At 41.5% G+C, this 14,244-nt stretch overlaps 1 protein-coding gene across 1 annotated transcript in view; it reads right to left on the bottom strand.

Annotated features, from left to right (window-relative positions):
- The window catches only part of HPN (hepsin), a 98,523-nt gene that overhangs the window by 26,962 nt on the left and 57,317 nt on the right, over nucleotides 1-14,244 (bottom strand). The gene's annotated exons all lie outside the window — the stretch shown is intronic.

Genomic DNA, 14,244 nt, shown 5'->3' with positions numbered 1-14,244 from the left:
TGTACTAGAAGTAATAAGATGGTATTCTGAGGGGTGTACTAGGAGTAATAAGATGGTATTCTGAGGGGTGTACTAGGAGAAATAAGATGGTATTCTGAGGGGTGTACTAGGAGTAATAAGATGGTATTCTGAGGGGTGTACTAGGATTAATAAGATGGTATTCTGAGGGGTGTACTAGGAGTAATAAGATGGAATTCTGCGGGGTGTACTAGAAGTAATATAATGGTATTTCGCATGGTGTACTAGGAGTAATAAGATGGTATTCTGAGGAGTGTACTAGGAGTAATAAGATGGTATTCTGAGGAGTGTACTAGGAGAAATAAGATGGTATTCTGAGGGGTGTACTAGGAGTAATAAGATGGTATTCTGAGGGGTGTACTAGGATTAATAAGATGGTATTCTGAGGGGTGTACTAGGAGTAATAAGATGGAATTCTGCGGGGTGTACTAGAAGTAATATAATGGTATTTCGCATGGTGTACTATAGGGATGTAAGAAAAAATCGATTCTCGCGATAATCGCGATTTTTCATTTGCCGATACAGAATCGATTCAAAATATTTTTGAATCGATTCTTTTAGGGATGTGGAATTTTTAATAAAACGCACTTTATCTTACCTGCCAACGAGCCCGCGGAGCTCCGGTACAGGTGTTGGGTCCCCGGGCTGTATTCATCTTACTTCCTGTTAGTCCGGCACGTCACATGGAGCTTCAGCCTATCACTGGCCGCAGCGATGTCCCGCCTCCGCTGGTGATAGGCTGAAGCTCCATGTGACGTGCCGGACTAACAGGAAGTAAGAAGAATACAGCCCGGGGACCCAACACCTGTACCGGAGCTCCGCGGGCTCGTTGGCAGGTAAGATAAAGTGTGTTTTATTTTATTTTGCAGCCCGGACAGGATAACATGAGAAAAGTGAGCACCGGAGTACTAGATCGCCGCTGTCAAAGCTGACAGCGGCGTCTATTGGGATCTATGAATGCTCCCAGGTGGGCGATATATCGCGATGTATCGTCACCTAGACGGTATCGCGATATATCGCGATATATCGAATCGCCACACTGGTATCGCGATTCGAATCGAATCGCCAAATTCTTGGCGATTCACACCCCTAGTGTACTAGGAGTAATAAGATGGTATTCTGAGGGGTGTACTAGGAGTAATAAGATGGTATTCTGAGGGGGGTACTAGGAGAAATAAGACAGCATTCTGAGGGGGATACTAGGAGTAATAAGATGGTATTCTGAGGGGTGTACTAGGAGTAATAAGATGGTATTCTGAGGGGTGTACTAGGAGTAATAAGATGGTATTTAGCATGGTGTATTAGGAGTAATAAGATGGTATTCTGAGGGGGATACTAGGAGTAATAAGATGGTATTCTGAGGAGTGTACTAGGAGTAATAAGATGGTATTCTGAGGGGTGTACTAGGAGTAATAAGATGGTATTCTGAGGGGGGTACTAGGAGTAATAAGATGGTATTCTGAGGGGTGTACTAGGAGTAATAAGATGGTATTCTGAGGGGTGTACTAGAAGTAATAAGATCGAATTCTGCGCGGTTTACTAGGAGTAATAAGATGGTATTCTGAGGGGTGTACTAGGAGTAATAAGATGGTATTCTGAGGGGTGTACTAGGAGTAATAAGATGGTATTCTGAGGGGTGTACTAGGAGTAATAATATGGTATTCTGAGGGGTGTACTAGGAGTAATAAGATGGTATTCTGAGGGGTGTACTAGGAGTAATAAGATGGTGTTCTGAGGGGTGTACTAGGAGTAATAAGATGGTATTCTGCGGGGTGTACTAGAAGTAATGAGATGGTATTCTGAGGAGTGTACTAGGTGTAATAAGATGGTATTCTGAGGGATGTACTAGGAGTAATAAGATGGTATTCTGAGGGATGTACTAGAAGTAATAAGATGGTATTCTGAGGAGTGTACTAGGAGTAATAAGATGGTATTCTGAGGGATGTACTAGGAGTAATAAGATGGTATTCTGAGGGGTGTACTAGAAGTAATAAGATGGTATTCTGAGGAGTGAACTAGGAGTAATAAGATGGTATTCTGAGGGATGTACTAGGAGTAATAAGATGGTATTCTGAGGGGTGTACTAGGAGTAATAAGATGGTATTCTGAGGGATGTACTAGGAGTAATAAGATGGTATTCTGAGGGATGTACTAGGAGTAATAAGATGGTATTCTGAGGGGTGTACTAGGAGTAATAAGATGGTATTCTGAGGGGTGTACTAGGAGTAATAAGATGGAATTCTGCGGGGTGTACTAGAAGTAATAAGATGGTATTTAGCACGGTGTACTAGGAGTAATACGATGGTATTCTGAGGGGGGTACTAGGAGAAATAAGATGGTATTCTGAGGGGGATACTAGGAGTAATATGATGGTATTCTGAGGGGAGTACTAGGAGTAATAAGATGGTATTCTGAGGGGTGTACTAGGAGTAATAAGATGGTATTAAGCACGGTGTACTAGGAGTAATAAGATGGTATTCTGAGGAGTGTACTAGGAGTAATAAGATGGTATTCTGAGGGGTGTACTAGGAGTAATAAGAAGGTATTCTGAGGGGGGTACTAGGAGTAATAAGATGGTATTCTGAGGGGTGTACTAGGAGTAATAAGATGGTATTCTGAGGGGTGTACTAGGAGTAATAAGATGGTATTCTGAGGGGTGTACTAGGAGTAATAAGATGGTGTTCTGAGGGGTGTACTAGGAGTAATAAGATGGTATTCTGAGGGGTGTACTAGGAGTAATAAGATGGTATTCTGAGAGGTGTACTAGGAGTAATAAGATGGTATTCTGAGGGGTGTACTAGGAGTAATAAGATGGTATTCTGAGGGGTGTACTAGGAGTAATAAGATGGTGTTCTGAGGGGTGTACTAGGAGTAATAAGATGGTATTCTGAGGGGTGTACTAGGAGTAATAAGATGGTATTCTGAGGGGTGTACTAGGAGTAATAAGATGGTATTCTGAGGGGGATACTAGGAGTAATAAGATGGTATTCTGAGGGGTGTACTAGGAGTGATAAGATGGTATTCTGAGGGGTGTACTAGGAGTAATAAGATGGTATTTTGAGGGGTGTACTAGGAGTAATAAAATGGTATTCTGAGGGGTGTAATAGGAGTAATAAGATGGTATTCTGAGGGGTGCACTAGGAGTAATAAGACGGTATTCTGAGGGGTGTACTAGGAGTAATAATATGGTATTCTGAGGGTTGTACTAGGAGTAATAAGATGGTATTCTGCGTGGTGTACTAGGAGTAATAAGATGCTATTCTGAGGGGTGTACTAGGAGTAATAAGATGGTATTCTGAGGGGTGTACTAGAAGTAATAAGATGGTATTCTGAGGGGTGTACTACGAGTAATAAGATGGTATTCTGAGGGGGGTAGTGGGAGTAATAAGATGGTATTCTGAGGGGTGTACTAGGAGTAATAAGATGGTATTCTGAGGGGTGTACTAGGAGTAAAAAGATGGTATTCTGAGATGTGTACTAGGAGTAATAAGATGGTATTCTGAGGGGGATACTAGGAGTAATAAGATGGTGTTCTGAGGGGTGTATTAGGAGTAATAAGATAGTATTCTGCAGGGTGTACTAGGAGTAATAAGATGCTATTCTGAGGGGTGTACTAGGAGTAATGAGATGGTATTCTGCGGGGTGTACTAGGAGTAATGAGATGGTATTCTGAGAGGTGTACTAGGAGTAATAAGATGGTATTCTGAGGGGTGTACTAGGAGTAATAAGATGGTGTTCTGAGGGGTGTACTAGGAGTAATAAGATGGTATTCTGAGACATGTACTAGGAGTAATAAGATGGTATTCTGAGGGGTGTACTAGGAGTAATAAGATGGTATTCTGCGGGGTGTACTAGGAGTAATGAGATGGTATTCTTAAGGGTGTACTAGGAATAAAAAGATGGTATTTAGCACGGTGTATTAGGAGTAATAAGATGGTATTCTGAGGGGTGTACTAGGAGTAATAAGATGGTATTCTGAGGGGTACACTAGGAATAATAAGATGGTATTCTGCGGGGTGTATTAGGAGTAATAAGATGGTATTCTGAGGGGTGTACTAGGAGTAATACGATGGTATTCTGAGGGGTGTATTACGAGTGATAAGATGATATTCTGCGGGGTGTACTAGAAGTATGGTATTCTGAGGGGTGTACTAGGAGTAATGAGATGGTATTCTGAGGGGTGTACTAGGAGTAATAAGATGGTATTCTGAGGGGTGTACTAGGAGTAATGAGATGGTATTCTGAGGGGTGCACTAGGAGTAATAAGATGGTATTTAGCACGGTGTACTAGGAGAAATAAGATGGTATTCTGTGGGGTGTAATGGGAGTAATGAGATGGTATTCTGATAGGTGTTCTAGGAGTAATAAAATGGTGTTCTGAGGGGTGTACTAGGAGTAATAAGATGGTATTCTGAGGAGTGTACAAGGAGTAATAAGATGGTATTCTGAGGGGTGTACTAGGAGTAATAAGATGGTATTCTGAGGGGTGTACTAGGAATAATAAGATGGTATTCTGCGGGGTGTCCTAGGAGTAATAAGATGGTATTCTGCAGGTTGTACTAGGAGTAATAAGATGGTATTCTGAGGGGTGTACTAGGAGTAATAAGATGGTATTCTGCAGGGTGTACTAGGAGTAATAAGATGGTATTCTGCGGGGAATACTGGAAGTAATAAGATGGTATTCTGAGGGGTGTAGTAGGAGTAATAAGATGGTATTCTGAGGGGTGTACTAGGAATAATAAGATGGTATTCTTAGGGGTGTACTAGGAGTAATAAGAATGTATTCTCTGGGGTGTACTAGGAGTAATAAGATGGTATTCTGAGGGGTGTACTAGGAGTAATAAGATGGTGTTCTGAGGGGTGTACTAGGAGTAATAAGATGGTATTCTGAGGGATGTACTAGGAGTAATAAGATGGTATTCTGAGAGGTGTTCTAGGAGTAATAAGATGGTATTCTGAGGGGTGTACTAGGAGTAATAAGATGGTATTCTGCAGGGTGTACTAGGAGTAATAAGATGGTATTCTGCGGGGAATACTGGAAGTAATAAGATGGTATTCTGAGGGGTGTACTTGGAGTAATAAGATGGTATTCTGAGGGGTGTACTAGGAGTAATAAGATGGTATTCTGAGGGGTGTACTAGGAGTAATAAGATGGTATTCTGCGGGGTGTAACAGGAGTAATAAGAAGGTATTCTGAGGGGTGTACTAGGAGTAATAAGATGGTATTCTGAGGGGTGTACTAGGAGTAATAAGATGGTATTCTGAGGGGTGTACTAGGAGTAATAAGATGGTATTCTGCGGCGTGTACTGGGAGTAATGAGATGGTATTCTGAGGGGTGAACTAGGAGTAATAAGATGGTATTCTGAGGGGTATACTAGGAGTAATAAGATGGTATTCTGAGGGGTGTACTAGGAGTAATAAGATGGTATTCTGAGGGGTGTACTAGGAATAATAAGATGGCATTCTGAGGGGTGTACTAGGAGTAATAAGATGGTATTCTGAGGGGTGTACTAGGAGTAATAAGATGGTATTCTGAGGGGTGTACTAGGAATAATAAGATGGTATTCTGCGGGGTGTCCTAGGAGTAATAAGATGGTATTCTGCAGGGTGTACTAGGAGTAATAAGATGGTATTTTGTGGGGTGTACTGGAAGTAATAAGATGGTATTCCGAGGGGTGTAGTAGGAGTAATAAGATGGTATTCTGATGGGTGTACGAGGAATAATAAGATGGTATTCCTAGGGGTGTACTAGGAGTAATAAGATGGTATTCTGAGGGGTGTACTAGGAGTAATAAGATGGTATTCTGCAGGGTGTACTAGGAGTAATAAGATGGTATTCTGCGGGGTGTACTGGAAGTAATAAGATGGTATTCTGAGGGGTGTAGTAGGAGTAATAAGATGGTATTCTGAGGGGTGTACTAGGAATAATAAGATGGTATTCTTAGGGGTGTACTAGCAGTAATAAGATGGTATTCTGTGGGGTGTACTAGGAGTCATAAGATGGAATTCTGCGGGGTGTACTAGAAGTTATAAGATGGTATTTAGCACGGTGTACTAAGAGTAAAAAGATGGTATTTTGAGGGTTGTAGTAGGAGTAATAAGATGGTATTCTGAGGGGTGTACTAGGAGTAATAAGATGGTATTCTGAGGGGTTTACTAGGAGTAAAAAGATGGTATTCTGAGGGCTGTACTAGGAGTAATAAGATGGTATTCTGAGGGGTGTACTAGGAGTAATAAGATGGTATTCTGCGGGGTGTAACAGGAGTAATAAGAAGGTATTCTGAGGGGTGTACTAGGAGTAATAAGATGGTATTCTGAGGGTTGTACTAGGAGTAATAAGATGGTATTCTAAGGGGTGTACTAGGACTAATAAGATGGTATTCTGCGGGGTGTATTAGGAGTAATGAGATGGTATTCTGCGGGGTGTACTAGGAGTAATAAGATGGTACTCTGAGGGGTGTACTAGGAGTAATAAGATGGAATTCTGCGGGGTTTACTAGGAGTAATAAGATGGTATTTAGCACGGTGTACTAGGAGTAAAAAGATGGTATTCTGAGGGGTGTACTAGCAGTAATAAGATGTTGTTCTGAGGGGTGTACTAGGAGTAATAAGATGGTATTCTGCAGGGTGTACTAGGAGTAATAAGATGGTATTCTGTGGGGTATACTAGGAGTAATGAGATGGTATTCTGAGGGGTGTACTAGGAGTAATAAGATGGTATTCTGAGGGGTGTACTAGGAGTAATGAGATAGTATTCTGCAGGGTGTACTAGGAGTAATGAGATGGTATTCTGCGGGGTGTACTAGGAGTAATAAGATGATATTCTGAGGGGTGTACTAGGAGTAATAAGAAGGTATTCTGAGGGGTGTACTAGGAGTAATAAGAAGGTATTCTGAGGGGTGTACTAGGAGTAATAAGATGGTATTCAGCAGGGTGTACTAGGAGTAATAAGATGGTATTCTGAGGGGTGTACTAGGAGTAATGAGATGGAATTCTGCGGGGTATACTAGGAGTAATAAGATGGTATTTAGCACGGTGTACTAGGAGTAAAAAGATGGTATTCTGAGGGGTGTACTAGCAGTAATAAGATGGTGTTCTGAGGGGTGTACTAGGAGTAATAAGATGGTATTCTGCGGGGTGTACTAGGAGTAATACGATGGTATTCTGCGGGGTCTACTAGGAGTAAGAAGATGGTATTCTGAGGGGTGTACTAGGAGTAATAATATGGTGTTCTGAGGGATGTACTAGGAGTAATAAGATGGTATTCTGCGGGGTGTATTAGGAGTAATAAGATGGTATTCTGCGGAATGTACTAGGAGTAATAAGATGATATTCTGCGGGGTGTACTAGGAGTAATAAGATGATATTCTGCGGGGTGTACTAGGAGTAATAAGATGATATTCTGCGGGGTGTACTGGCAGTTATAAGATGGTATTCTGCGGGGTGTACTAGGAGTAATAAGATGCCATTCTAATGGGTGTACTAGGAGTAATAAGATGCTATTCTGCGGGGTGTACTATGAGTAATAAGATGTTATTCTGAGGGTTGTACTAGGAGTAATAAGATGGTATTCTGAGGGGTGTACTAGGAGTAATGAGATGGTATTCTGCGGGGTGTACTAGGAGTAATAAGATGGTATTCTGAGGGGTGTACTAGGAGTAATAAGATGGTATTCTGCGGGGTGTACTAGGAGTAATAAGATGGTATTCTGAGGGGTGTACTAGGAGTAATAAGATGGTGTTCTGAGGGGTGTACAAGGAGTAATAAGATGGTATTCTGAGGGGTGTACTAGGAGTAATAAGATGGTATTCTGAGGGGTGTACTAGCAGTAATAAGATGGTGTTCTGAGGGGTGTACTAGGAGTAATAAGATGGTATTCTGCGGGGTGTACTAGGAGTAATACGATGGTATTCTGCGGGGTCTACTAGGAGTAAGAAGATGGTATTCTGAGGGGTGTACTAGGAGTAATAATATGGTGTTCTGAGGGATGTACTAGGAGTAATAAGATGGTATTCTGCGGGGTGTATTAGGAGTAATAAGATGGTATTCTGCGGAATGTACTAGGAGTAATAAGATGATATTCTGCGGGGTGTACTAGGAGTAATAAGATGATATTCTGCGGGGTGTACTAGGAGTAATAAGATGATATTCTGCGGGGTGTACTGGCAGTTATAAGATGGTATTCTGCGGGGTGTACTAGGAGTAATAAGATGCCATTCTAATGGGTGTACTAGGAGTAATAAGATGCTATTCTGCGGGGTGTACTATGAGTAATAAGATGTTATTCTGAGGGTTGTACTAGGAGTAATAAGATGGTATTCTGAGGGGTGTACTAGGAGTAATGAGATGGTATTCTGCGGGGTGTACTAGGAGTAATAAGATGGTATTCTGAGGGGTGTACTAGGAGTAATAAGATGGTATTCTGCGGGGTGTACTAGGAGTAATAAGATGGTATTCTGAGGGGTGTACTAGGAGTAATAAGATGGTGTTCTGAGGGGTGTACAAGGAGTAATAAGATGGTATTCTGAGGGGTGTACTAGGAGTAATAAGATGGTATTCTGAGGGGTGTACTAGGAGTAATAAGATGGTATTCTGAGTGGTGTACTAGGAGTAATAAGATGGTATTCTGAGGGGTGTACTAGGAGTAATGAGATGGTATTCTGAGGGGTGTACTAGGAGTAATAATATGGTATTCTGTGGGGTATACTAGGAGTAATGAGATGGTATTCTGAGGGGTGTACTAGGAGTAATAAGATGGTATTTTGAGGGGTGTACTAGGAGTAATGAGATGGTATTCTGCAGGGTGGACTAGGAGTAATGAGATGGTATTCTGCGGGGTGTACTAGGAGTAATAAGATGGTATTCTGAGGGGTGTACTAGGAGTAATAAGATGGCGTTCTGAGGGGTGTACTAGGAGTAATAAGATGATATTCTGAGGGGTGTACTAGGAGTAATAAGATGGTATTCAGCAGGGTGTACTAGGAGTAATAAGATGGTATTATGAGGGGTGTACTAGAAGTAATAAGATTGTATTTAGCACGGTGTACTAGGAGTAAAAAGATGGCATTCTGAGGGGTTTACTAGGAATAATAAGATGGTGTTCTGAGGGGTGTACTAGGAGTAATAAAATGGTATTCTGAGGGGTGTACTAGGAGTAATAAGATGGCATTCTGCGGTGTGTACTATGAGTAATAAGATGGTATTCTGCGGGGTGTACTGGAAGTAATAAGATGGTATTCTGAGGCGTGTACTAGGAGTAATAAGATGGTATTCTGAGGGGTGTACTAGGAGTAATAAGATGGTATTCTGAGGGTTGTACTAGGAGTAATTAGATGGTATTCTGAGGGGTGTACTAGAAGTAATAAGATGGTATTCTGCGGGGTGTACTAGGTTTAATAAGATGGCATTCTGCGGGGTGTACTGGAAGTAATAAGATGGTATTCTGAGGGGTGTACTAGGAGTAATAAGATGGTATTCTGCGGGGTGTACTAGGAGTAATAAGATGGTATTCTGAGGGGTTTACTAGGAGTAATAAGATGGTATTCTGAGGAGTGTACTAGGAGTAACAGGATGGTATTCTGAGCGGTGTACTAGGAGTAATAAGATGGTATTCTGTGGGGTGTACTAGGAGTAATAAGATGGAATTCTGCGGGGTGTACTAGGAGTAATAAGATGGAATTCTGCGGGGTGTACTAGAAGGAATAAGATGGTATTTAGCACGGTGTACTAGGAGTAAAAAGATGGTATTTTGAGGGGTGTACTAGGAGTAATAACATGGTATTCTGAGGGGTGTACTAGGAGTAATTAGATGGTATTCTGAGGGGTGTACTAGGAGTAATAAGATGGTATTCTTAGGGGTGTAACAGGAGTAATAAGAACGTATTCTGAGGGGTGTACTAGGAGTAATAAGATGGTATTCTGAGGGGTGTACTAGGAGTAATAAGATGGTATTCTGAGGGGTATACTAGGAGTTATAAGATGCTCTTCTGGGGGATGTACTAGGAGTAATAAGATGGTGTTCTGAGCGGTGTACTAGGAGTAATAAGATGGTATTCTGCGGGTTGTACTAGGAGTAATGAGATGGTATTCTTAAGGTCGTACTACGAGTAAAAAGATGGTATTTAGCACGGTGTATTAGAAGTAATAAGATGGTATTCTGAGGGGTGTACTAGGAGTAATAAGATGGTATTCTGAGGGGTACACTAGGAGAAATAAGATGGTATTCTGAGGGGTGTACTAGGAGTAATAAGATGGTATTCTGCGGGGTGTATTAGGAGTAATAAGATGGTATTCTGAGGGGTGTACTAGGAGTAATACGATGGTATTCTGAGGGGTGTATTACAAGTAATAAGATGGTATTTTGCGGGGTGTACTAGAAGTATGGTATTCTGAGGGGTGTACTAGGAGTAATAAGATGATATTCTGAGGGGTGTACTAGGGGTAACAAGATGCAATTCTGAGTGGTGTACTAGGAGTAATAAGATGTTATTTCGCAGGGTGTACTAGGAGTAATACGCTGGTATTCTGAGGGGTGTACTAGGAGTAATAAGATGGTATTCTGCGGGGTGTACTGGAAATAATAACATGGTATTCTGAGGCGTGTACTAGGGGTAATAAGATGTTATTCTGCGGGGTGTACTAGGAGTAATAAGATGGTATTCTGAAGGGTGTACTAGGAGTAATAAGATGGTATTCTGCGGGGTGTACTGGAAGTTATAAGATGGTATTCTGAGGGGTGTACTAGGAGTCATAAGATTGTATTCTGCAGGGTGTACTGGAAGTAATAAGATGGTATTCGGAGAGGTGTACTAGGAGTAATAAGATGGTATTCTGAGGGGTGTACTAGGAGTAATAAGATGGTATTCTGCGGGGTGTCCTGGAAGTAATAAGATGGTATTCTGAGGGGTTTACTAGGAGTAATAAGATGGTATTCTGAGGGGTGTACTAGAAGTAATAAGATGGTATTCTGAGGGGTGTACTGGAAGTAATAAGATGGTATTCTGAGGGGTGTACCAGGAGTAATAAGATGGTGTTCTGAGAGGTGTACTAGGAGTAATAATATGGTATTCTGAGGGGTGTACTAGGAGTAGTAAGATGGTATTCGGAGGGGTGTACTAGGAGTAATAAGATGCAATTCTGAGTGGTGTACTAGGAGTAATAAGATGGTATTCTGAGGGGTGTACCAGGAGTAATGAGGTGGTATTCTGAGGGGTGTACTAGGAGTAATAAAATGGTATTCTGAGGGGTGTACTAGGAGTAATAAGATGCTATTCTGAGGGGTTTACTAGGAGTAATAAGATGCATTTCTGAGGGGTGTACTAGGAGTAATAAGATAGTATTCTGAGGGGTGTACTTGGAGTAATAAGATGGTATTCTAAGGGGTGTACTGGAAGTAATAAGATGGTATTCTGAGGGGTTTACTAGGAGTAATAAGATGGTATTCTGAGGGGTATACTAGGAGTAATAAGATGGTATTCTGAGGGGTGTACTAGGAGTAATAAGATGGTATTCTGAGGGGTGTACAAGGAGTAATAAGATGGTGTTCTGAGGGGTGTACTAGGAGTAATAAGATGGTATTCTGAGGGGTGTACTAGAAGTAATAAGATGGTATTCTGCGGGGTGTACTAGAAGTAATGAGATGGTATTCTGAGGAGTGTACTAGGTGTAATAAGATGGTATTCTGCCGGGTGTACTAGAAGTAATAAGATGGTATTCTGAGGGGTGTACTAGGAGAAATAAGATGCAATTCTGAGGGATGTACTAGGAGTAATAAGATGGTATTCTGAGGGGTGTACCAGGAGTAATAAGATGGTGTTCTGAGAGGTGTACTAGGAGTAATAAGATGGTATTCTGAGGGGTGTACTAGGAGTAGTAAGATGGTATTCTGAGGGGTGCACTAGGAGTAATAAGATGCAATTCTGAGGGGTGTACTAGGAGAAATAAGATGGTATTCTGAGGGGTGTACCAGGAGTAATGAGATGGTATTCTGAGGGGTTTACTAGGAGTAATAAGATGGTATTCTGAGGGGTGTACTAGGAGTAGTAAGATGGTATTCTGAGGGGTGCACTAGGAGTAATAAGATGCATTTCTGAGGGGTGTACTAGGAGTAATAAGATAGTATTCTGAGGGGTGTACTAGGAGTAATAAGATGGTATTCTGAGGGGTGTACTGGAAGTAAGAAGATGGTATTCTGAGGGGTGTACTAGGAGCAATAAGATGGTGTTCTGAGGGGTGTACTAGCAGTAATACGCTGGTATTCTGAGGGGTGTACTAGGAGTAATGAGATGGTATTTTGAGGGGTGTACTAGGAGTAATAAGATGGTATTCTGAGGGGTGTACTAGGAGTAATAACATGGTGTTCTGAGGGGTGTACTAGGAGTAATAAGATGCAATTCTGAGGGGTGTACTAGGAGTAATAAGATGGTATTCTGAGGGGTGTACCAGGAGTAATGATGGTATTCTGAGGGGTGTACTAGGAGTAGTAAGATGGTATTCTGAGGGGTGTACTAGGAGTAATAAGATGGTGTTCTGAGGGGTGTACTAGGAGTAATAAGATGGTATTCTGAGGGGTGTACTAGGAGTAATAAGATGGTATTCTGAGGGGTGTACTGGAAGTAATAAGATGGTATTCTGAGGGGTGTACTAGGAGCAATAAGATGGTGTTCTGAGGGGTGTACTAGCAGTAATACGCTGGTATTCTGAGGGGTGTACTAGGAGTAATGAGATGGTATTCTGAGGGGTGTACTAGGAGTAATAAAATGGTATTCCGAGGGGTGTACTAGGAGTAATAAGATGGTGTTCTGAGGGGTGTACTAGGAGTAATAAGATGGTATTATGAGGGGGGTACTAGGAGTAATACGATGGTATTCTGAGGGGTGTACTAGGAGAAATAAGATGGTATTCTGAGGGGTGTACTAGGAGTAATAAGATGGTATTCTGAGGGGTGTACTAGGAGTAATAAGATGCTATTCTGAGGGGTGTACTAGGAGTAATAAGATGGTATTCGGAGGGGTTTACTAGGAGTAATAAGATGCTATTCTGAGGGGTGTACTAGGAGTAATAAGATGGTATTCTGAGGGGTGTACTAGGAGTAATAAGATGGTGTTCTTAGGGGTGTACTAGCAGTAATAAGTTGGTATACTGAGGGGTGTACTAGGAGTGATAAGATGGTATTCTGAGGGGTGTACTAGGAGTAATAAGATGATATTCTGAGGGGTGAACTAGGAGTAATAAAATGGTATTCTGAGGGGTGTACTAGGAGTAATAAGATGGTATTCTGCGGGGTGTACTAGGGGTAATAAGATGCTATTCTGAGGGGTGTACTAGGAGTAATAGGATGGTGTTCTGAGGGGTGTACTAGGAGTAATAAGATGGTATTCTGAGGGGTGTACTATGAGTAATAAGATGGTATTCTGAGGGGTATACTAGGAGTAATAAGATAGAATTCTGGGGGGTGTACTAGAAGTAATAAGATCGTGTTCTGAGGGGTTTACTAGAAGTAATAAGATGGTATTCTGAGGGGTATACTAGGAGTAATAAGAAGGTGTTCTGAGGGGTGTACTACGAGTAATAAGATGGTATTCTGAGGGGGGTAGTGGGAGTAATGAGATGGTGTTCTGAGGGGTGTACTAGGAGTAATAAGATGGTATTATGAGGGGGGTACTAGGAGTAATACGATGGTATTCTGAGGGGTGTACTAGGAGAAATAAGATGGTATTCTGAGGGGTGTACTAGGAGTAATAAGATGGTATTCTGAGGGGTGTACTAGGAGTAATAAGATGGTATTCGGAGGGGTTTACTAGGAGTAATAAGATGCTATTCTGAGGGGTGTACTAGGAGTAATAAGATGGTATTCTGAGGGGTGTACTAGGAGTAATAAGATGTTTTTCTTAGGGGTGTACTAGCAGTAATAAGTTGGTATACTGAGGGGTGTACTAGGAGTGATAAGATGGTATTCTGAGGGGTGTACTAGGAGTAATAAGATGATATTCTGAGGGGTGAACTAGGAGTAATAAAATGGTATTCTGAGGGGTGTACTAGGAGTAATAAGATGGTATTCTGCGGGGTGTACTAGGGGTAATAAGATGCAATTCTGAGGGGGATACTAGGAGTAATAAGATGCTGTTCTGAGGGGTGTATTAGGAGTAATAAGATGGTATTCTGAGGGGTGTACTAGGAGTAATAAGATGGTATTCTGAGGGGTGTACTGGAAGTAATAAGATGGT

This window comes from Hyla sarda, unplaced genomic scaffold (assembly GCF_029499605.1).
Source record: "Hyla sarda isolate aHylSar1 unplaced genomic scaffold, aHylSar1.hap1 scaffold_646, whole genome shotgun sequence".
Taxonomy (NCBI): domain Eukaryota; kingdom Metazoa; phylum Chordata; class Amphibia; order Anura; family Hylidae; genus Hyla; species Hyla sarda.
The sequence above is the reverse complement of the archived record's forward strand: the minus strand, read 5'-3'. Positions and strand labels throughout refer to the sequence as shown.